This window comes from Corylus avellana, chromosome ca8 (genome assembly GCF_901000735.1).
Source record: "Corylus avellana chromosome ca8, CavTom2PMs-1.0".
Classification (NCBI taxonomy): Eukaryota; Viridiplantae; Streptophyta; class Magnoliopsida; order Fagales; family Betulaceae; genus Corylus; species Corylus avellana.
Genome location: NC_081548.1, coordinates 16,420,540 through 16,446,640, shown reverse-complemented (window position 1 = coordinate 16,446,640; position 26,101 = coordinate 16,420,540). Strand labels below are relative to the sequence as shown.

The 26,101-nt window shown below is 34.4% G+C and overlaps 1 long non-coding RNA gene and 1 pseudogene across 1 annotated transcript; both read left to right on the top strand.

Moving 5' to 3' along the window:
• The first annotated feature begins 12,582 nt into the window (after positions 1-12,582).
• LOC132190688 (uncharacterized) lies at positions 12,583-22,228 on the top strand. The gene is made up of 3 exons (XR_009441162.1): positions 12,583-12,666; positions 12,781-12,867; positions 21,617-22,228. It is a non-coding gene; the product is annotated as an uncharacterized LOC132190688 (long non-coding RNA).
• LOC132189419 (uncharacterized) lies at positions 13,302-15,839 on the top strand (annotated as a pseudogene).
• Positions 22,229-26,101: the final 3,873 nt, after the last annotated feature.

Genomic DNA, 26,101 nt, shown 5'->3' with positions numbered 1-26,101 from the left:
AATGACGAAGATGGATTTTTTTTTTTTTTTTTTTTTTTTATAGATAGGTTGTGATCTTTAGTATCTGCCCATTTGGATTTGCGGCAATTTTCTTGAGTATCAATCGATAAAGAGTATATTTTGAGGTGTCTTAAGGATTTAGAAAAGATTATTGATCATGATTTAAAAATCGTATGATGGTTTTATAGATTTAGGTTGCGAGATGATTGGTGTAATTAACTTGGTGACAAAATGGTTTTATGGATTTAGGTTGTGAGATGAATTGTGTAAATGACTGGGTGACGAATGGTCTTATGGATGTAGGTTGTGAAATGATTCTTGTAACTAAATTAGTGATATAAGAGTTTATATGAGTTTTTGATAATGGCTAAGGTTTGGTTGATGACAATAATGGCACTATGATTGAGGTGGTAATATATGGATTGATGAATAAGGATTACGTAGTGGCATGAAGTGAATGCCTAAGTATTGCATGGATAGATGAAATGAGGATACCCTAGAATCTATGAGGTATTTTGATATTTACATTTGTGGTTTAAGGATTTTGATATTTTCGGATGATCGTGACGACTTTAAGGTACAATTCATGGAATCTTTGAAGTGATTCTTAGAATTTGAGATGTTAGGTTTTCTGTAATTGAGGTAAACTATATTGAAGTGACGCTTAAAGTTTTGACGATGAATTGGTACTCCTAGGTAGTGGATAATATTTAAATTTTGAGGCATTAGTAGATATTGTATTATGAGAATTATAATTACATGTCAAAGCTTTCGATATAATTTTCTTTCACTAAGTAAAGATGATGGATTATTATTCTTGAGGTAATTTGAAGCATAAAGGTAAGAGTTGAAAGACAATATAATATAGTGATATGATCTAAATTTCTTTTATAAGATATATGTTCAATGATATTCAGGTATTTTAGAGGTTGATAACACGTGATTGTGCATACTTAGATGTTTTATTGAGTGATTAACTTGTTAAACAGATTGTTTGTTTAAAAGAAGTTATTACAATTATAGAATTATTACAGAATAAATATTGAATGAGTACTGAATGATTACGAAAGAAATGTTTGGAGAACAAGCTCCTTATAATATTACAGACCAGTGTCCATTATTATTTAAAAAAAAAAAGAATTTGTTGCATAAAGAGACATGTGGTAATGTTGAGCAGATGATTGCTCAGAGCTACTCCAGGAAGATTACTTTTGCACAGGGAGAACCTAGTATGAGCAGAATCTTATATATTTTATATATTTGAATTATCAAAGAGAATATTTATTTCTAATGAAGTACCTGACTAGAGCTTGGACGGAGAGACGTGTAACACCCCTAGACATCGACCCAGAGTTTTTTGTGCTGTCACTGCAGACGTTCGGTATTCTTTTCCATTTCTAGCACCTTTGGTCCCAAGTCTTCCACGTAAAATAACACCAGCTTTTTCGGCAGAGTATTTTCCTGCTTAAAATGCACGTGCTTTCGTTTGTAGTAATTGAGCAGTCACTGTAAGACCCCAATTTGGTTTCTTAAGACTTTCAACTCAACATTTCTAGCACTCACACATTGTGCCATGTCAAAAACTGAAGCAGGACCTTGGATACTGAACACCAATGAATTATTAATAGCTTCAGTATCAGACCCATCAGCTAACAATGTTTGATCCCGTAGAATTACGAAACCTTTGGCCACCGCTACAGCAGTAGAATCGTGGAGCACGACAGAATCATGAATAGTGATAAGACGATTGTCAAAGGCAAAAGTTCGTTGCCATACGTCAGGATGTGCAGCAGGTTCGTTAGGGTGTGCAACAGGTATGACAAGAAGTATAGTAGGCACTTCAGAGGGAACAGTAGGCATGTCAGGTTATACATTAGGCATAACAATGAGTTGTGCTGCAGGAGCAACATTCAAGTCGATGTTGTTAACAGATGATGATCATGCTACCATACTTAGGAGAGTAAGGAAAATAGTTGAGAATACGAAGAATTTGGGAGAGATGAAGTATTGGGAATAAGTGTGAAGAAGAGACTAAGCGTCGGAAACTGAAGAGATTTTTTGAGCTTCTGGAAGCAGTAGACGAGTGGCTTTAAAGAATTTTTCACTTCAGGTGAAATGAACAGTAAACAACAAACGTTAGGCGACCTCGGGCCATGAAAGATTTTTGTCAAAAGATCCCATTGAAGTAGGATCTGGTCTCCTGTCATAAATTCGACTGACACCATTAGATTTTCAGCGCTCATTTTTTTTTTCAAATTTACTGTTCACTCAACGACTTTGAATTCCACATGTGGGCAACCGAATGAATTGTCATGCCAACGCGCACCACATGTGCTCGTTCATTATCCAGAATCCTTCCTATAAATTCATACCTCTTTCTCCATTGCAATGCATGCCTTCTGATCATACCCCTTCACTTGAGATTTTCTACTAATAACCTTCCATATAATGAAAGCCCAACTTTTCTCGTAGTTGAGCATATCCTCAAGAGAAAAATGCAGCATCACGACTTGATTCACAAACCCAACATCTTATACTCTCAGTAGTAAACCATTGAAGCAAGATTATATTTGATCATGTCCTGGTGAAGCAAGATTATCCTTGATCATCCTTCTCAGGCTAAATATTTCTTTTTTCTTCAAGTATCCATACATGACAGAAAAGTGTTGTGCCAAATACCCTCCTAAATTAATAGGCAAATACTTGGTACATTTTACTCGCAAGTGCACAAGATCAAATGATAGTATAGCAGGAAAATACGAGATCATTCCCACGAGAATTGCTAAATTATATTTAGAAGTAATTTCCTATTTAATTAAAAAATAAAATTCAATTGTCATGATTGAATTTAATATAAAGAAATAAAATAAAAGATAAACTAAAACTAAAAAGGATTAGGGTGTTGATATCCACCACTAATCAGACTAATTAAGATAACAATATGCCAATGCGCCAATCATACCGGGATATTTAATGTTTGCCAACCTAAGGGTATGAGTGTCTACTCCTTAAGCTATTGATCTCCCTAAGCAATGAATTAGGCATAGGTGCCTACTCTAATTCTGTTCTTTCTTAAAGGATTTAGCATGGGTGTCTACTAAGTTGTTCTTTAAGAAAGCATAAATCTGTGAAAATCGACAAACACATGAAGCCTAGGGCATGGGTGTCTGCTCCAGGTTCCCCATGTCGATTAATCAAGTTAAATACACCAAAATATAATTGTAGCGATAGCGCCAATATTGAAATCATAAAAAGACATGACTAGGGCTTCAATCTAGCCCCAATTAAAATATAAACTACATCACAAAATAAAAGGTGGAAGAGAAGAAAAACCCAAAGTCCTCTTGATCTAGCCTTTAGTTCCTTTCCAGAGCTTGTGCCTCTTTCTCCACACCTTTTCCTATAAGCTAAAAGGTCTATTTATAGGCCTCTAGAAGTCCTTAACACACTAGTAAACCTAAAAAATTCGTAGGGTTTAGACATATTACGGGTGGGACTTGGAATACCCTAATATGGAAGGAAAGGGCATTCTGGCCGCAACTCACTGTTCTCCAGCGCACGGGTGTGATCAGTCGTAGCCCGTGTGCGCTCGATCACACGTCTGCGATCGAGTCTCCTTGTGTGCGCATGAGCGCACGCCTTGCGCTCGTCTGGTCATTCCACTTGTAGTGCGCTTGATCGCAGGTCCCCTACGATCGATCGCACTACTAGAGCCTCTAGCTTTTCCCAAAATTGCTTTTTAAGCTCAATACTTCCAGGCTTTCTTCCTTTCTTCCAAAGGCCCTACAAAGACACAAAAAATACAGAAAATGAATAAAATGACATAAATTAACAACACTAAGGAATTAACACATACAAGTTTAAGGGCTAAAATATGAATATTTTAGAACTTAACACACCCCCAAACTTACATATTGCTAGTCCCTTAGCAATATGATACTAAAAACTAAATTGAAAAACATAAAACAAAAAGATAAATCCATCTTTCGTGAGATATACGATTGCATTTAGCATATGCAACAAGCCTTTTAAACCCCTAGGAATTCCCTAGAGGATGAGTAAAGTTTCTTGAGCCTTTTCTATGAATGTTACCCACAAACATCATGCAAGAGTTCATGTTATTCAAAAATTAAGGTATCACTCAAAACCATGATTTTCATTCATTAGCAAGCTTAAAAGAATAAACTCCATCTTCACAATGAATTTGAATTTTAAAGTCTAATTACTTGCAAAAGACAAGTTAAGGCATCACAAGTTCAAATCAGTGTAAAATGGACTAGCACAAAATATGAAGCTTTCAATTATTTCTAATGTGCAATATCTCAATATCTCAAAGTTCACTGACATCCCCATTAGAGTGAATAACTATGGTCAGGCTGTGCAATGTTTGGTTCCCTTAACCTTTCTAATTGACCCATGTAACGAGTGTTAAGTCAATGACTCCCAAACCAGATGGTTTTAGGGCATTAGGTGTAGAGACACCCCTAGGACTTACTAACTCGAGTCAAAAAGTCCACGAAACCAAACTAACCATGACATTAACCAAATAAAAAAATTTCACCTTTTGATGTGAGCACTCAATGCTTTGAGGCAAGATGTCAAATTACTTAGTGAAAAGCTTATTAATGATCTTTTTTTTTTTTCTTTTTATCACACACACACACACACACACACACACACACATATATGTATATATATATATATATGCCAAAGTATCCATCTAATAGATCATCCAGTTTCACCCAAGACATAGAAACACACACATCAGACTTCATGTCATGCCCCACAAATTATGTGCTAATGTGCTTGTGTAAGATCAGATCCAATATGTGAATTCTTAGCTGCCTAAAGCAAGTAACCAAGCTGAAAAAATTTTATCATCAGATCATGTGTTCAAAATTTTAAGCTCACAAATAAAATCAAATGACAATTCTTAAGATCCACCAAAATTTTAGACAAACATGAACACACACACACACACACACACACACATATATATATATATAAAACTAGGACAAAGTGTGTGTAAAGTGTCTCCCAAAATTACACATTGTCCCCAATGTGTCTATAACATGGAAATAATTTACCCGGGATATGGACGAAATTGTCTGGAATAGCATGGCGCATAGCACACCCCCAAACTTGAACTGAAACACACTTGTCCCTACAAAATAAAACACGAAAAAATAAAATAAAAAGGACACAAAAACAAAACTAAAGACAAAGAGACAAATAACTTGAAAAACAAATAGAAAAATAACAAGATAAACTATGGGGTGCCTCCCATGAGCCCTAAGCTTAACGTCTTTAGCCAGACTGTTGTTCTCCTCATATTTCTGTCCCGAAGAAGATGCTCCTAGATTGGGTATTGTTTGGGATAGAAATCCACCATGTTTTCTTTCACTCAGATCCTTAGCTATTTGCCCCATTTGTACTTCCAGTCTTTGAAGGGCTTGCTCGGTCCTTGAATTGTTTTGTTTTTGATCATTCATGAATTCCTGTTGCGTAGTTGCCATGGTGCGTACCATACTCTCCAGGTCATTCTGCATTGACTCTTGCATTGGTTGGTTTGCTTGTTGAGAGTTCCTCTACTGCCTTTGAGGGTTCAAAGCATTCTGATTATTACTTCATGAGAAATTGGGGTGGTTACGCCACCCTGGATTGTAGGTGTTGGAGTAGGGATTGTTCTTGGGAGGATAGTTGTTCTATCCCACATAGTTTGCTTGTGCCTGATCTGCAGAAGAATACAAGGGGAATGTCTCAGTAGTGTGATCACAATGAGAACATATGGTACATACCTGGAGTTGTGCGACTTGTTGACTAGGTGAGATGCTCTGAGCAGTCAAGGCTTTGACAATCATATCTAGCTTTCTTTCCACAACAGCCATCTGATTTGGAGGTCCACCACTCAGGTTCACTTCATACATGCCCTTGCTCTTTACTCCTTGCCTCCCTTTGGATGAGAATTGTTGGGAGTGTTCACTCAAAGTTTCAAAGAGCTCTATGGCTTCCTCACTGCTCTTTTCCATCAGCACACCTCCACAAGCTGAATCAATAATACCCATGTTAATATCATTTAGACCTTCATATAAAGCTTGTACCTGATCATCTTGAGGCATGTTGTGATGTGGACACTTAAGAAGCAGCATATTGAAGTGGTCCCACGCTTCGAAGAAAAGATCTTCGTCTCTTTGTTGGAACGATTGAAGCTACTTTCTAAGTTGCTTTGTCTTTTGAGTGGGAAGAACTTCTTTAGGAACTTGCTGGACAACTCTTCCCAAGTATGAATGGATTCTGTAGGCAAGGAATTATACCACAACTTAGCATTGTCTTTCAAGGAAAAAGGGAATAAGACTAACTTGAGTCTCTCCGGAGTTACGCCTTGAACATGCTGAAGCTTGGAGAGATCAAAGAACTCCCGGCGATGCAAGTTCGGATCTTCCGTAGCTGTGCCTCTAAAGTGAGTCAAGACATTGAGTATTTGCGGGGATATGTAGTAATTGCCTTCCACCTCCGGTTGATAGGCTATGCATGATGGCTGGTTAAGGTTTTTCAGGATGAAAGACTGCTTCATGGGCCTTCGCACGGGCGGCGGGTTTTCTAGTAGCTCTTCCATTGTTTCCTCAACTTCTTTTTTTTTCTTCTGTGTCGAAGTTGTCTATATGCCCTTGTTGAATGGTTCGCTCTATTTCTGGATCAAGTGGAAAGATGGTTGAGGCTTGAGATCGACAACCTTGCATAAGAAGATTTTTTCCCTTGTAGTCACAGCAGCTTCAATACTACTGTTTGGAAGTCCTCTAGAACAGCGCTCGATCGCAAGTTAGTGCGCTCGATCGCACTGCGTTCGATCGTAATAACAGAATGTCGGATGCCGCAAAGCTGAAACAGAACAGATATAGAGAAGTAAATGGAAAACGAAAAAAATATTTTTGCTTTTTGATAAAAACAAAATTAAAATTAAAAATTAAAATAACCAACTAAAGGAAAATAATTCTAAACAAAATTTGCCACAATCCCCAGCAACGGTCCCAAAAACTTCTTGTGCCAAATACCCACCGAAATTAATAGGCAAATACATGGTACATTTTACTCGCAAGTGCACAAGATTAAACGATAGTATAGTAGGCAAATACGAGATCATTCCCACGAGGATTGCTAAATTATGTTTAGAAGTAATTTCCTAAAAGATAAAATTCAATTGTCACGATTGAATTTAATATAAAGAAATAAAATAAAAGATGAACTAAAACTAAAAAGGATTAGGGTTTTGATATCCACCACTAATTAGACTAATTAAGATAACAATATGTAAATGTGCCAATCATACCGGTATATTTAATGTTTGCCAACCTAAGGGTATGATGTCTACTCCTTAAGCTATTAATCTCCCTAAACAACGAATTAGGCATGGGTGTTTACTCTAATTCTTTTCTTTCTTAAAGGATTTAGCATGGGTGTCTACTAAGTTTTTTCTTTAAGAAAGCATAAATCTGTGGAAATCGACAAATACATAGGGCCTAGGGCGTGGGTGTCTACTCCCGGTTCCCCATGTCGATTAACCCAAGAACTCGGTGTGAATTTCTTTTGTTACACTTATTAAACCCAAGACTCGATCATCCAAATTGATTTAATTAACTAGTCCATATCACATGCATATGTTGATCAGACAAACACATATGAGGAATTCAAGATAACAGGAATTAATTAAGTTAAATACACCAAAATAAAATTGTAGCAAATGCGCCAATATTGAAATCATAAATAGACATGACTAGGGCTTCAATCTAACCCCAACTAAAATATAAACTACATAACAAATAAAAGGTGGAAGAGAAGAAAACCCCAAACTCCTTTTGATCTAGCCTTCGGTTCCTTTCCAGAGCTTGTGCCTCTTTCTCCACACCTTTTCCTAGAAGCTAAAAGATCTATTTATAGGCCTCTAGAAGTCCTTAAAACACTAGTAAACCTAAAAAATTCGTAGGGTTTAGTCCTATTACAAGTGGGACTTGGAATACCCTAATATGGAAGGAAAGGGCATTCTGCCCGTAGCTCACTGTTCTCCAACGCAGGGGTGTGATCGATCGCAGCCCGTGTGAGCTCGATCACACGTTTGTGATCGAGTCTCCTTGTGTGCGCGCGAGTTCACGCATTGCGCTTGTCTGGTCATTCCGCTTGCAGTGCTCTCGATCGCACTACAAGAGCCTCCAGCTTTTCCCAAAATTGCTCTTTAAGCTCAATACTCCCAGGTTTTCTTCCTTTTCTTCCAAAGGCCCTACAAAGACACAGAAAATACAGAAAAGAAATAAAATGGCATAAACTAACAACACTAAGGAATTAATACATATAAGTTTAAGGGCTAAAATATTAATATTTTGGCACTTAACAAAAAGAGAGTGCATCTAATTTGGGTATTTTGAAAGTCTCGGAAAGGAGTCACATGCATATCATGTCCTGAAATGCTTATCAAATCTTCATTTATGAAAAACGACAGGACTATCTGTCTCTCTTTTTCTTTTCTTGACCTTGCAAGCAAGACCCAAGAGAGAGAAATTATTACATGAGTGTTTTGGGACTTCCAGATTGGAAACTTACTCATATCCTACTTTGCTTGCTTATCAATTTCATCTCTAGAGCGCAGTAAAGCATAGCATGTATTAGTCAAGAATGGATGAGAATCTTACATTTGATGTAATCGTGTATTTCGATTGAGTTGGAATAATAATTACGAGTTTCTTTTACTGAGTTATGATTTATGAAGTAAAGATGTAGTACAGAGAGATTTTCTGATAGTGTAGCATCGACACAAGATTTGGGATGAGAAAATAGAAACGGTTGTATATTTAGAACGAATCGAATTATGATGTCACTTCTGAGGTATATTCATATAATGATGTTTTTGGGAGATATAAATTGTAGAATGTTGGTGCTGTTTACTTTTATGGATTTATGATGGTGAGAAGTTGATAATTATTAGAGCATCATATTAATATTTCGTATACATGATTTGGAATACTGAGATACTAAAGAAAATATAGGCTATGATGATTTTTACACATTTTTGATAAGATTGATTAAATTAGATCGAGGACATTATTGCGGGCTTGCAAGAAGGACTATGATGTTTGGAGGTATGGACTAGTGATCACATGATTTTAAATTTGATGTTTAAACCTTGACTGTAGACTGTCATATATAAGGAGATGAATAATTCGATTGTTGTTATTTAGGTTGAAAAAAAAAATGGAAAATATTTTGAGGTAAGATTTTTAGTGTGAACTGATGAACGATTGCAGAAATCAAAACTTTAGACTGTGAATAAGATTTACTCCTAGAAGAAGGAGATGGAATTTCAATATGATAAAAGTAAATATTGGAGAGTAGGCTCTGATGAATGATTGAAAGGAATATTTTAAATCTGAGTCGCTCAATTTGAGGATTGGACGATAATTTATAGGCTTTAATTTCGAGGATGAAATTTCAATAAGGAGGGAAGATTGTAGCACCCCAGATTTAAAATCCTCATTTAAAGTTATTAATTTGAAGATAATATTATTTTAATATTAAGTGATGAGATTTGTTCTTGAAGAATTTATGGATTATATGAGTATTATAGGAATGAATTATTAGGTCATTACATCCTAAGGTTAAGGATAGATTATAGCTTGCTAATTTAGTTGGTAACTTTAAGAGATATGATGGTATAATGAAACATATTATACATTTGAAGGAAAGTTAGCTTTGAGGGATAGCTGATTTGGTGTTTGTAGCACCTCAAATTTTTAAAGTCTATTTTAGAGATATTTATTTGATGATGATTGTTTTAATATTCATAATAGCCAATGATTTTAATTCTTGAGGAATGTATGATGTTATATGAATTTACGGAAAGTGGTAATTAGATAATGGTAATTGGTGAAATAATAAGATAGTAAATGGTAGGAAGAATAGTATTAGTAGGTAGAATAGTAAGGGAAGGTAGAATAGTTAATGGTAAGTATAATAGTATTGGTATAGTAAAATGATGGTAGAATTGTAAATGGAGTATAGAATAGTTAATGGTAGGTATAATAGTGTTGGTAGGTGGAATAGTAAAATGAGGGTAGAATTGTAAATGGAAGGTAGAATCGTATTTGGTTTTTTTCCTATAAATAGAGCTCTTCCCCTTCACAATTTCACCACTCCTCTCCCTTCTCTTCCACATATTCTTCCTTCTTCCGCTTTCTATTCGGTTTTTCTTCTTGCTAAGAGTGTTTAAAAAGAGCAAAGAGAGAAAGGGCGAGACAAAGCGCTACAAGAAAGAAAGAACACGAGAGAGAGAGAGCTAGCAGAAAGATGGTGAGAGGCAGAGTTAGAGGGAGAGGCAGTGAGACAAAGATAATTCAGAGAAAGATGGAGACAGAGAATTAGAGATTGAGAAGGAGTTTTTGGAGACAGTGAGAGATATTGAAAGAAAGAGAAACTATGTGCAGCAGAATGGGTTTCAACAAGTAATTACCTTTGATGATCCATTCATGTAATCTGCTGTAAGTATTCTTACTTACTGAGAGTGATATTGATATTCAATAATAATGATGTTCCAAATCCTGTTGAATTTGTTTGATATCATGGTTGGTTTGGTGGTGCATGTGGGTTAGAGCTTTGCATTTTAAGTTTTTGGTATTGTGAGATGGACAACTATGGTCCTTGTAGAATGTGACATCCATTTGATTTGATCACAAAAATATGTTAGGGGTGTAGATATAAATATGAATTTATTGAGTATGATGACCTTTGTTTACATAGTGACGTTGCTCAATAATTAAGACTTGATAATATTCTAGAATATTGTTTGGTGATTGTTTGTTTTATTATTTGCAGCTAGTGGCTATCATGGAGAGAATGCTATTGATATCGATGATGACTTGGATTGAACAAATGGTTGGCCATTCGCACTTAGTGTACATAAGTTATTTTGTCGATATAATTGTATTTGTGATAGTTTTTTTAATATACGTAGTTATATATATATAACAGAGATAGTTTTATTGGTGTATAGTTTTTGTGGTCGGCCATTCGCACTTGGTGTATATGTCTTTATTTGTGTCTTGAAGCTGGTTTTGGTTGATAGTCTATGATCGACATTGATGGATATGAATTATGTTATTTGCATGGATCGATTGATATGTATTATGTTATTTGTATGGATCGATGGATAAATTGTATATCAAGTTATAATCCAAAATTCGGGTACAATTCTGAAAAAATTCAAAAAATATATAGGGAGAGGAAAAAAAACAAAATTTAAAATTGACCATTTTTTTACGTGTTAAGTTATGACACATCACAATTTTCTGACATGTCATAACATTTGACACGTCATAAATTTTCTGACGTGGCAGGAGTGGTACGTCAGAAAATTTTTTGACGTGTCAGATTTGACACATCAAAAAATTTTCTGACGTGCCACTCCTGCCACGTCAAAAAAATTATTATTGACGTGTTAAAAGTGTGACACGTCAAAAAATAACCGTTTTTGACACCTATAATTTTAACGCCCGACACACGTCAATAAATTTTAGTGAGTGTCAAACCACCTAACACGTCAAAAACAACCAGTCAGGAAAAAAAAAACCATTTTTTGTAGTGATTAAAAGCTTTTAAAAGTAAGTCAACATTGAGATTTAATCTTAATAACAGCATATAAGCCGGATCCTATAAAGTAAAAACAACAAAATTTGATGCCAAAATAATAAGAAGTATTAGAGAGCCAAAGAGAATTGTCTAGAATTTTTTCCAAACTGGCATGGTAGAATTTTAAAATGAAAATTCAAAGGGTGGCTGGAATTCTGCCACATCAGTTTGGAAAAAATTCTGGGCAATTCCCTTTGGCTCTCTAGCACTTCTAAGAAATAATTAGGGGTGTCAAACCGGTCCGGTTTCCCGGTTTTTGGCCAAAACTGGAACCGGAACCGGGGTACCCGGTTCTCAATTTTGAGAAACCGGAACCGGAACCGGTTTTACCCGGTCCGGTAACCGGTTTTTAAAAAAAATTGGTTTTTGGGCTTATTTTAGGTATTTGGCCTAAAATAAGCCAATTTTTTTTTCATAAGTTGGCCTATTTTTTAAAAAATCTATTAGTTTCTTTGTCTAAATTAAAGGGGCTTTGTTGTGATTGTTCCAAATAATTAAAAAATAAACCTAAAAAACTCCAAAAATCCTAAAAAATCAATGTTTTTGCCTATTTGGGCCTTAGAAATAAAAATTTAATTTTTTTAAATACCCTAAACCTAAACCTAAGTGTAAAAAAAAAAATATATATATATATATATATATATATATATAATAAATATTATTAAATAAAATGAAAACCCGGTTCCGGTTTCCCGGTAATTTTTGACACCCCTAAAAAAAATACTATCATTAATGAGTAATTATATACACTAATGTGTGGCATGATCTCTCAGAAAAAAAAATTCCATGCACCATATATGGACATTTGCAGTTTTTGTTCCTTAAAATTTATTTAGGGTTAATTTTATATATTTAACCTTGATTTTTTTTTTCTCCTTAAGGCTTAATGGGTTATGGGTGTCATGTATTTTCAGGGCAGAAAATACTCAAAATAGGTGGCCATTGGTCAGATTGGATTGGGTTCATTGGGAGCTTGAATTTTTACCAGAAACAGAGGTAGGCCGTAGGTATTCCAAGAATTTGCTTAATTTTTTTTTTATTTTTTTTATTCTGATTCCTAAAAGACTGAAAGTGATATGATATTGTTTAATGGATGTCATGTATTTTCAGGGCAGAAAATAGGTGGTCACTAGTCAGATTGACAAATTGGATTGGGTCCATTGGGAGATTAGATTTTTACCGGAAACACTGAGATAGGTATCCCAAGAATCTGCTTAATTTTTTTTTTATTCTAATTCCTAAAATTGTTATATTGCTGCTATTTTATGATATTGTTTAGCCTTTTTGGCTCTTTAGGCTTTGATCAAATTAAGAGAAAAAATTGAATAATACATGTTAGTGGTACCCATTAATCATTATAAATAGACATCAATTTGATGTAGAACAATTAAACAATACGGCAAAAATTGTAGCATAACTAAAAGTCTGAAAGCTTGAAACTGAGCGAAAATTGTTGTTGTGTTACCGTTTAGCCTCTTTAGGCTTTGATCAAATTAAGAGAATAATACATGTTAGTGGTACTACTCATCATAAATAGTTGCATTTGTTCTATATCGGTAATGTATATTGGTAATTCGATCGTCTATCTTACGGGGTTGTGATTTAACTTGAAAATTTTAGGTTCATGCATCATGTCAAAGTTTAAGACTCTTGATTCGTTCTTTAAAAGGAAAGAAGCTGACATTTCGAAAAGTAATACACCGTTTGATCTTAATACTGGAACTTCAAATCCCGATGAGCGTCATCTTAAATCTTCAAGGGTTGAAGATGAAGAACATCCTTGCGGAGAAGCTGTAATTACGGAGACACAAGAGGTTCATTTTGCATTATCCACACATAATGTTAATGAAGTTGATATTTCTTCTATAGAACGTGATCCAGGATTACGTCCTCCGATGTAGGACTATCCAGTCAATCAACGGAATGAAATAAGGCGAGCTTATTTGAACTATGGTCCACATCAACTTATTCTTCGAAAGGAACAATATCCACTTTCTGGACCAGAAAAGCACCCTCGTCGCTTTCAAGCTTCTTGGTTCACACAATTTTCAACTTGGCTTGAGTATTCTCGTTCTACTGATGCTGCATATTGTCTACCATGTTATCTTTTTTCTACGAAAGCACTTGGACGTCCTGGATGTGATGTATTTACTATAAAGGGATTTAGAAGTTGGAAAAAGGTTCATGATGGAAAAAATTGTACATTTTTGACTCATATTGGGGAAGATCCTTGTTCACCTCACAATAATGCTGTGAAATATTGTGAGGATTTGCGAAATCAAGCACAACATATTGATAAAGTATTGAATGCACAAAGTACCGAACAAATTCTAAATAATCGACTTCGTGTGAAAACTTCTATTGATGTTGCTCGGTGGCTTACATTTCAAGGATGTGCTTTAGGAGGTCATGATGAGACTCTTAATTCAAAAAATCGAGGTAATTTTCTTGAGATGATTCAAATTTTGGCATCATATAATGAGAAAGTTGCAAGTATTGTTTTGGAAAATGCTCCACAATCTGCAAAGTACACTTCACATACAATTCAAAATGAGATTTTGCATGTCATTGCAAGTAAAGTGCGAAATAAAATTCGTGAAGATATTGGAGACTCTAAATTTTGCATTATTGTTGATGAAGCACGAGATGAGTCTAAGAGAGAGCAAATGGCTATTGTTTTGAGATTTGTTGACAAAGATGGTTTTATACAAGAACGTTTCTTTGATATAGTTCATGTTAAAGATACATCGGCATTAACTCTAAAGAATGGAATATCTGATGTTCTCTCTCGTTATCTCCTTGATATTCAAAATATCCGTGGACAAGGATATGATGGTGCCAGTAACATGCGTGGTGAATGGAAAGGATTGCAAGCATTATTTCTTAATGATTGTCCTTGTGCATACTATATTCATTGTTTTGCTCATCGATTACAATTAACATTAGTTGCTGCATCTAGAGAGGTGGATTTTGTTCATGTGTTCACAAATTTGAATTTTATTATCAATGTGGCCAGTGCTTCATGTAAACGTCATGATCTACTACAAGCTGTTCATGCAACACAAATTGCACATATGCAAACTATTGGTGAGCTTGAAACTGGAAAAGGGGCTAACCAAATTGGCACTTTGAAGCGAGTTGGTGATTCTCGTTGGGGTTCTCATTTTAATTCTATTTGTAGCATGATAAGGATGTTTGATGCTACTTGTACAGTGCTTGAAGATGTTCAAAGAGAAGGAGGTACTTACTCTCAACGAGGAGATGCTAAGGCTGCTTATAAAATGCTTACATCCTTCGAGTTCATATTTATTTTACATTTAATGAAGGAACTCATGGGCATTACTGATGTTCTTTGTTAAGTTTTGCAGCAAAAATCTCTAGACATTTTGAATGCTATTCATACAGTTTCTATTGCGAAGAAACTTATCCAAAAGTTGAGAGATGATGGTTGGGATAATTTGCTTGAGAACATTGTCTCTTTTTGCAAGAAATCTGAAATTGACATTCCGGATTTGAGTGCTCGTTATATTGAAGGTCGATGTCGTAATCAAAAGAATTACATTACAGTGGAGCATCATTATCATTTTGACATATTCAATACTGCTATCGACTTTCAATTGCAAGAGCTTGATAGTAGGTTTGGTGAAAAAGCGATGGAACTTTTGACACTTATCTCTGCTTTGGATCCAAAAGATGCTTATAAATCCTTCAAAATTGATGATATATGTATCCTTGTGGAGAAATATTATCCTCTTGATTTTTCTGAGCAGGAGAAAATTAATTTGAGATATCAGTTGAGGTATTTTGAATCTGATGTCCATACCGATCCGACATTACAAAATTTGTCTTCTATTGCAGAATTATGCCAAGGATTGGCAAAAACAGAAAAATCAAAGACATACTATCTCATTGATAGATTGATTCGTCTTATTTTGACTCTTCCAGTGTCTACAGCAACTACCGAACGAGCATTTTCAGCAATGAAAATTGTTAAAACACGACTACGCAACAAAATGGAGGATGATTTTCTTGCAAATAGCTTAGTTCTTTATATTGAAAGAGAAATTGCTGAGAGCTTCGATTTAGATTCAATACTTGATGATTTTGTACTTCTAAAAGACCGTAAAGTGCAGTTCTAGACACTTTTTTGTATTTCTGTCTTTTTTATGTAGTGCCGACATGTGATATTTCTAATATATCAATTTGAGCACATATTTATAAATTTTTATAGATATTTTTTTTGTGATGCATATATTGTGTGAATTACCAAATTTTTTGTGACGCAAAAAATTTTTAGTGTGAAAAAAATTTTTAGGATGCAGAATTTTTTTTTTACGGCCCCTACATTCTGAAACGTCTGGCTCCGCCACTGAGGGGAAGGAGAGGAAGGATGTTGTAGAGCCAAAATTTTCAACCGCAGAGTCACCTTCAAGCATGAACTTGTTGAGATGGAAAGAGGAAGCCAATTAGTAATACATAATCAAGTTTTGATTCAAAGATTGGTGTACAATAGAAGTGGAATAGTGGACTTGGTTAAGTCATGAAGAAAATTAAAGATTTTTAGAAAATAGAAGAAGAAAGAAAGAAAGAAAGAAGAAAAGAGAAACCAATTAAAATGTGGGACGTGATCACGTGCTGGTCAGTGGTCACCTAGCCTCCACTACTACAGTGTGACAACTGACAATCAACTTCCCATGCGCATGCATGTGGGGCTGCCTGCCTGGCAGGCGACAACCACGTAACACGTTTGATGCCTTAGACCATGTGTGTGACTTGACGTATCCTCTGACGCTGGATGTCTCTCGAAACCATCCTGCGGCTAAACCTCAATCACTTCAATCACTTGTGCTTCACGTGTTTGGCGTGTGTGCATCTATGTTTTGTCCTCCTCAAACGGCTCGAAAAGATGCCCAAGAATACGAGATGCACGTCTGATGCTTTTATATATATATATATATAATACATTTTAATATTTTATTCAGTTTTTGATACAAGGGATCAAAAATATATCTCTTGTGAATAACACCCAAAGCTGGATTATGTTACATAACATCTTCATACACATATATATATATATATATATATATATATCTTAATAAGAAGGCGATTAGATAATTTTTTGCTATTTAATGTTTTAAGTTTGATTTGTATAATTTTTTTTTTTTTTTTTTTTTTTGAAAATGAGCCGAGTTCGAGCTTATTATCAGACTAAATAATATGTTCAAGTTCTATTCATCTATTTTTCAAATGAGGTTAAACTTGAACTTGTTCACGAGTTACTCAATTAATTTAGCCATTCCTTATATAAAGTAAATGCCGTGATTGTTTAATCATAGTTAAAATTTATCGTTTGGGTAATTAAATAATATAATCTAAATTTTATATGTATATATATATATATATATATATATATATATTACATTAAGAAGAAACCTCTTTTTTTAAAAAAAAAAAAAAAAAAAAAAAAAAATACTTAACATGTTCTCATTACAAATTTAAAAATAAGGGGAAAATCCACTTTACCCTTGAAGTTTTAGGTGTTTTTCAATTTGAACCCCAAAGTTTAAAAATTGGCAATATACATCGCTAATGTTTTAAAAAATTTCAACTTAAACCCTCTGTTACTAATTTCCATTAATTAAATTTGATGAAAATTTATAAATAAAATAAATAAATAAATAAGCCTGAGAGTAATAACGTAATTTCATAGATAATAAATGAACTAAGCCCGAGCTAAGCTAATTCAAGCCAAGCCCGAGCACGAACATGTTCATGAGCGGATCTGTTTATTTACAACCCTATCAATCAAGGATAGAGTGTTGAAATGTGGAGTGAGTGGTGAGGTGACGTGTGTGTTTTGTAGGAGCGTTATTGAGACTAGAGATCATTTATTTGTTAACGTACTTTCAGCAAAAGATTGTTGAAGGCAGCTATGCAAATGTGTTTTCAACCTAATGTTCCTATTGGGTGGAGTTTTGATGAGTACTAAAGGGTTAAGTGATTGGAAAGAGGAAAAGTTTTAAAGCTACCATCTGCAATTTAGCTTGGAGATCCATTGTCTATAATTTTGTGGGAGTATGGAAATGATGTTAAGTTTGGAAATCAATTATATTAAGAGGAAATACACTTACAAAAGATTTGTTGGGAGCTTAGGTGTTGTCTAGGCCTCATTTGGTAAACTCTTCCTCTCCCCTTAATACTATTCACTTCATTAAAAATAAATAAATAATAAATAATAATAAAAAAAAAAAAACATGAAAACATTCTCACTTTTTATATCTCATCATTTACTTTATATATCATATCCATTACTTTTAACTAATATTTAAATAAAAAAATTACTACAAAACATAACTTTTTTATTTTTCCATATCATTTTTTTTTTTACTTTTTTAATACCAAACATTCTTACTTTCACATCAATCCACTCAGCTACAGTATCCAGGGACAAGAGGTTTACCAAACAAAGCCTAGGGTTCGTTTTCGTTTGTTTGTAGATGTTTTGATTTTCCTATGAGGGTTTCTGTCCAATTCTCAGAAGATTGAGAATCTGATTTTTTTTTTTTTTGGTTGCTGTTAGGTTGGTTGTGTGCTGTAAGTGTTTTGAGGACTTGTCTATATTCTTTGTGTAGTCTATATATGTTTTTTTAAAAGATTGTGTTGTCTATATTATTTCTATGGTTTAATGGCGAAAAAAAAAAAAACAAAAAGAGAGTTCAAATTAGGCTCAAAGAGGTTTAAGATCTCTCTTCAAAATATTCTGAAAAGTTGTCCCTCTCCCTGCCTCAGGGCTAAATAGATGGAATGAAACCTAGGTTTTAAAAGGTAGGTAAGCTATTGAAAAAACAACTTATCACTAGAGATTGCAATCCATCCATTATGTACAAATCTCTTTCGATGGAGATTAAGTTTGAATAATTCTGTCCAGAATTTTAAACTTTTATTGACAGCTTGTTTTGACATGACCGTTTTTCAACTTTTACATAAACTTAATCCTTAAATCAAACTTATATTAAGAGTATGTTCGGGATTGTGTTTGAAAAATAAAGTTTTTAAGTCAAAAAAAATTTTTTGGCAAAAGTTTCATTTTTAAATTTTTACCAAAAGTACGTTTTAACCATTTTTAAGATTTTTGGATTCTTAAAAGCGCTTTTAATTTTTTTAACAAACGAATACTTTTCTTCAAATAGATTTTTTAAGTATTAAAATCACATTTAGGCTCCTCAAACGCAATCTCAAACAGGTCGTAAGCCATCATTTGAATTGAAAAACTTTCGAAAAATTCAGAGTTGTATTTCTTTGAATCCATTTTCCAATGCCACCAAGACTATCTCCATCTATGTCTAAATCTAACGACATGGCCGTTTGACTCTGACTAAGTCTTTGATGAACAACATTCAAAAAGCCGTATTCTCATGTCTAGCTTAAACTCGCTTTTACACCAACTTAATCCTTAAATCAATACATAGTACCCCTACAACCCAAAAACCATATTATATTTTAACACATTATAATACATTGGCCAACATAAATACAAAACCTAACATCATCATCAAAAAAAAAAAATTCAGCTACTAAATCCAAATACGAAAGTGTGGGTGCCAAGAAAGTCTTAGTCTTCGACCCAAAAACGAAGAAAGTCAATACACCGTCCTTTCATAGCCAATTAAATGGAAATCCCTTAATCGTAGTCGTACAAGTCTTGCAAACATTTTTCACGTGGCACTCTTATGCCTAGTGTGGACAGGTAAACCCGTAAGAGCATTCCCAATGAAAAAGCCATATTTTTATGTAAAATGACTCTTCAAAACTCACTTTTATCTAGTTTAGCTAAGTCATTTTTAAGTGTCTACACATCCGATTAGTTATATTTCTAAAAAATAGGTGGGAAAAGATTTGAGAAAAAGATAAAGCAGGAGAGAGAAACACTAAAAAATAAAATGGCTCCCTTAAAAAGTGCTGCTACATTTAACTTTTTTTTTTAGCTCTTCTAATCAAATATCTATTTTACATATATTTTTGGCTCATCCAATGTGGAAGGTTTTTTGAACATTTGAAGAGTTATTCTAGATAAAAGTAACATTTGGCTCTTCCATTGGGAATGCTCTAAGTCTGCACCGCATAAAACACATTTGCTCATCAGATTCTCACTATTATTAATTAATAATACACGTAGGCTACGACACGCATGACGGAAGACTTAATGACGTCACGAGGGAAGGAAATGATGACGCTAGGAAAAGGACAAAATCCCAAAATGTAACAATACGTGGAATTTCCCACGTTGCCAAAGTGGGATGAGGCTTTGGCCATTAGCTTATATAAAAGTCTCATCCTTTTATTCCACATTGTTAAGATACAAGGAGCTTCCCTCCTTTTAACTTCTATATAATGAAGCTCTTATATACAATCAAATCAGTCAATAAAAGTCAAATGTAATATATAGGGCTTTAGTGTATGGATGTAGGCATATTGCCGAATAACCTTAATTTTGTCTCTCCTTGTTTATTATGCCGCATTATGATTTCTTTCATGGTATTAAAGTTAATAGGCTAACGTCAATTATTAGATTTCGGTTTAATTCTTTTGTTTTATTTGTTTTAATTTCTCAAGTCTTGTTTTTATTTTCCTGTAATTTCTTTTATTTCTCTGTAATTTCATTTTCTGTGTTTTGGATTGTTTATACAATCATAAAAAATTTATTTTGCAAGTTTATTTTCCGTCAATTTCCCTGCAACTTCTCTATTTTGGATTGTTTTTACAATCACTTTCGTAGTTTTGGATTTTGCTGCTTTTAAAGATTCACCCGAGGATGAACTTCATTTTGCTGCAACACTGATTGTCTTTCAGGCTTTTTCACAAACACCAACTCCACCATCCCACAACATCTTTAACACATCTGATTCCCAACAAAACACCCTCTCCTTTTTCGTTCCACAAATAAGTCTTTTCGTCGAAGCACCTTCCTTTTCTTTGGTCTTTTCCTTCTCTTCCACCTTTTTCTCAAATGGTCTGAGCATTCCTTCAACTCTAGTTTGAAAAACCCCAACAGAGTTCTGAACCTTGAATTTCCACTAAATCTTGCCTCACAATTTTTTTTTGTTTTTTGGGTCCATATTTGTAAACTTCTCCACCATCTTATTCTCAGTCGCTCTGTCATCATCTTTAATCCTCCTCCTCCGGCACCTTTCCTAGCAGCCCAACCACTAGCTGGCTAAGACCAGCGGCGCCCCATCTACGCCATCACATCTTGCGTCGTAGATGCGCCGCCGCAAGTTTCTCACCAGTCGGATCTCCAACAATCCACTGCTAGCCAGGCACCATGACGCCGCCACATGCTAGCTAGCGTCAACCCACCGTCCAGAACTCAGCAACGCCGTCACCCACGTCCATCGCCGGCACCAACAGTTTTGAAGAAGAAAACATGCATGTGTTTGGCAATAGGTTTACTTTTTATTCGGCATATATTCCTATTCAGGTTTAGGAATAGGATATTCTAGCTTAAGTTCCAATTTGGTTCTGTTTGGTTAGGGGATTAAGGTAAATCTTATCCCAATTTATGTAATATGAGAATATGATATTATTCAAAAAAAAAAAAAAAAAACACAAAACACAAAACAAAACAAAAGAGGCCCAAGTTGCCTATTTTCTTTCTCCCTTGGTCTTTTGTTGGCCCATTATTTGGCATTTGTGGTATTGTTTCAAACCTATGCTCATTTTAGCTCATAGTTGGTTTGTTCGCCCATAGTTGGCCTCATATATTTTGGCCTTTGTGGTATTGTTTAAAACCTAAGCTCGGCTTTAGTGGTATTGTTTCAAACCCAGACCCGTTTCAGCCCATTGTTGACTTTCATATTTGGCCCTTGGCCCATTATTTGTAATTTGGCATTTGTGGTATTGTTTTAAGCCAATGCTCATTTCAGCCCATATTTGGCTTCCATGTAAGGCCTATAGTTGGCTCATTCTGACCAAATGTTGCCGATATTCAAGAATTATTGACGCTTCAAATTCTGGTGCCATCATCTTCAGTCTCCACCGTCACTGATCAAGAAGCAAACTCAAGATTTCACAAGTTTTTACCTTAAGTTTGAAGGGGTATGTTAGAGATGATATGTGGATTGTCCTACATTGCCCAAGTGAAGAGAAGTTTTGGCCATTAGCTTGTATAAAAGCCTCCACCAGATTCGGATCCCTTGGAATTTCTAAGGAAATTCTAGTTTCTGAAATTTCAGATTTAAGCTATTCATTTTCATCTAAGAGTTATTATTCTGCCATGTGTTACACTACTAATAAAATAATAATAAATTTTTGATGATATTAATAATCATCATTATTTTATTATTTTATTAGTAGTGAAACACGTGGCAGGATAATGGCTCTTAGTTGAAAATAAATAGTTTGAATTTGAAATTTTAAAAACTGGAATTCCCCTAAGAATTCCAAGGATCCAAAACCCATCCACTTGTCCCACATTGCTAAGATACAAGAAGCTTCTCTCCCTTTTAACTTCTATATAATGAAGCTCTTATATACAATCATATCATTCAATAAAAGTTAAATGTAACCTATAGAATTTTAATGTGTGGATGTAGACATATTGTCGAATCACCTTAATTTTAACTCTCTTTATTTATTACTCCGCATTATGATGAGTTCACGGAGGAGTTAAATTTGCCATGTGCTAATTTAGCATCATAATTGTTTTCCTTGAAATGATTGTGATTGTGATGGAATTGGGCAATTAGATTATGATGGTCCACTCAACTAGAAGCACTCTCCCCACAAAAGGCTTCCACAAACATAAACATGCAACATCAATTGCAATAAGATGTTTCCATATATTAGAAATATTAATGGTAATAATTATCTCTTCTTTTCTGTGGGCTAATTAGAAATACAGATTGAGTGGTAGCACGTAATTGAAGGGTCTTGGTGGGAGTACTGGAAACATCTTATTGCAATTGATGTTGCATGTTTATGTTTGTGGAATGGACCATATTAGAAATATTAATGGTAATAATCATCTCTTCTTTTCTGTGGGCTAATTAGAAATACAGATTGAGTGGTAGCACGTAATTGAAGGATCTTGGCGGGAGTACTGAAAACATCTTATTGCAATTGATGTTGCATGTTTATGTTTGTGGAACGGTCCAGAAACATCTTGGTGTTAGTGAACCATCTTATTTATTGTTGCGTGTTTATGTTTTTTAAATGGCCACTACCAACCCAACATCTAGGAATAAGATCGTCTCTAGTTCATATTGGACTAAAAAATATTTGATTAATAGTCAGAATCTCTCTAAAAAAATCCGGAAGACATAAATAGGATATTTGTCTAATTAATAAAAATAATAATAAAATATTATATATATTTTAAAAATAATTAAAAAAAAATAAAATTATAAAAAAGGGGTATCTGGCCACCCATTGGGGTGGTCGGACCACCCCAGCTGGGAAGCCACCCTCATACCCAATGGAGGTGGTCCGGCCACCCCTAAGGACCAAACGGAAAAATTTAAAAAAAAAAAAAAAAAAAAAAATTGTTTGGCCCTTGGGGGTGGCCGGACCACTCCTATTGGACCATGGGGTGGCTTCGTAATCAATTGGAAGTATGATCACCTTGAAGCAGTTGATTTATTCTCTTTTATTTCATTTTTTTTTCAACCGATAGAAAACTTCGGGTTCTAATTTTAGATGCTTGACTTGAGCATCAATATGTTGGCTTTTCTTTTCTTTTCAAACAAGATTCTAACTTTTGGATCGACGGGTTTTTTTTATTTTTTTTATTTTTTTTATTTTTTTTGTTTTTAACTATAGAATAGAAAAAGTCCTTAACAAGATTCGAACTTTTGGATGTCATTTGATGTCTTACCACTCTTTCTTCTTGTCATTACATCAGGAGAAATCATATATGCTGGTGTTCATCGATGTGTTTGTCTTGATAAATGGCATTTGTTTCATATTTATGTTGCAACACAATTCTTTTTGTATCTCTTTAAAATATAAATTATAATAGAGTTAAATACTAAAAACTCTCTAGAGTTTGAACACTTTATTTTTTGCTCCTTAGGTTTTCATTTTTATCATAGCCGTGATTTCATAAAGACGGAAATGATACTTCCCTTAAAATTTCATCCAAAATTTAATGAAACGCTAGCACCAATCACTAGCTACCACGTGTCATATATATATATATAAAATTAAAAAACTATATTTTTTCAAAAATATAAAATAAAATTGGGTGTGGTTTGGACATTTGGGGGTGGCTGGCCACCTCCTTTGGCCATGGGGTGGCCGGACCACCCCCATCTGGCTGGTTTAGGGGTGGGGAGCCACCCCACGCCGGGAGGGGGTGGCCAAGGAGCCCAAAATTCCACCTTTTGCCTAAAATTCCCACTAGAAAATCAGCTGGAAGACAAAACTGAGCTCTAATTTCTTGATGTCAACTGAGTGAGGCAATTTTTACAAACTGCAAAGAATGGCTGCCACTAAGATACTGAATGCCTCCTACTTCTGGAAGGGGTTGATTTCGTTTCGTCTGCATTGGTGGAAGCAGGGCTTTCTGATGTATCAGAGCTGCCAATTTCACCACTTCTTTCTTTGCTTGACCGGAGCTTTGACATGAGTAAACCTTTCATCTTATTGGCGCCAACTTTCTCTGCATTATTTTTAGCACCATCATTTAAATCTCTATTATTGCCACCACCCCCTAATCTCAGAGTAGTAAGCGCCCCTTTCAAAGCGTTTATATCCTCCGCTGTTGGCACAGCATCCCAGTCCTTTTCTGTACGTGTTGGTTGTAGTAGACCCTGAGCTCCCATGAGAGCCACCGGGGAGTAAGGCCCTGATTGGACCAGAAGGGGTGGCTGGATGGGGGTGGCTCGACCGGCAGCCACCGCAAAATTTTTAATTTTTAATTTTCTTTTGAAAAAATATAATATTTTAATTTTTTTTAATTTTAAAAAAAATAAAATAATAATAATTATATGACACGTGGCGGCTAGTGATTGGTGCTGATGTGGCGATCCGTTAAGGTTTGGACGGAATTTTAACAGAGATACTATTTTCATCTTTATGAAAATCATAGGTACCTCCGGTAATAAAAATGAAAACCTAGAGGACAAAAAATAAAGTCTTCAAACTCTAAGGAGGGCTTTTAGTATTTAACCATCTATCTTTTAATGTTTAAATTAATGGTTTTGTGGGCTTGCGATGGGATTTTTCAACAACCAAATGGACTAGAAGTTGTTAGTTTTATTTAAAACTTAAAGAGAGATTAATTGCCCAAATGCAATGATTTTAAAAAATATAAGACGAACAATGATGTGGCAAAATTTTTAAGATTTGACGTAGGGTCAAATTTTGAAAAATATTATTAATTTTCTTTTATTCTATTTCAAATTTTGACTTAATCTTTAATTTTTGGAATATATTATTCATAATATATTGGGGTAATTTCACTTTAAACCCTTGAATTACCACGCGATTTGACAAGCTCCCAAACTTCAAAACCTCTCAATTTGAACTCTTGAACTTTTAATTGCAGTCAATTTGAACATCTCCCTCAGATTGTAAGCGTTAAAAGTGAGATAATGACGTTTATACCCCTGATTTTTTATTTATAAATTTTCAAATTTACCCTTAATTCTAAATTAAAAATAAAAAAAAAAAGTAATAAAAAAAAGAAAATTAATGATATTTTGGTCTTTTTAGGTACTGCCGTTAGAAGTTAACGGCTATATCTGACGGAAGGGTTCAAATTGATGCAATAGAAAGTTGAGGGGTTCAAATTGAGAGATTTTGAAGTTTGAAAAATTTGTCAAATTGCGTAGTAATTCATGGGTCTAAAGTGATGTTACCCCTAATATATTCTACCATGTTTTTGAAACTTTGAAGCCAAGTAAAGAGGTGACGAGGGTAAAAAGACGAAAAATAAGGAGAGGATAAGGAATGGGCTATTCTTTTTTATTGGAAATTTTTAATAAATAATAGGGAGAGAGAGAAAATGTTCATGTCTTTATCTGGTTGTTGAGCAGAAATGAGAACAAATTATATTATATCACTGCCAAATAAAAATGATATGATCTCTTGTGTGTACAATTATATTATAAAGAAAGATTTTTAGACTTATATGGATTAGCTAATACTATTATAAAATATAGGTAAGCTTAGAAAATGAAGTAAAAGAAAATTCATTCAATTTTGTATCTCTCCCTAAAAAATGACTGAACCCTATATCCATTAAATTCCATACACTAGCTACAAAGAGAAAAAGCCATACTAGCGGTTAGTGCACGCAATTTTTGATATAATTTATAAATTTTATATGAATTGAATGCAAAATTAGTGGGTTAAGGTTGATGGATTTGATTCGTATAATTAAATGGGCCGAATGAAAGTTATTTATGTCTCGACATAACCTGAACTCGAC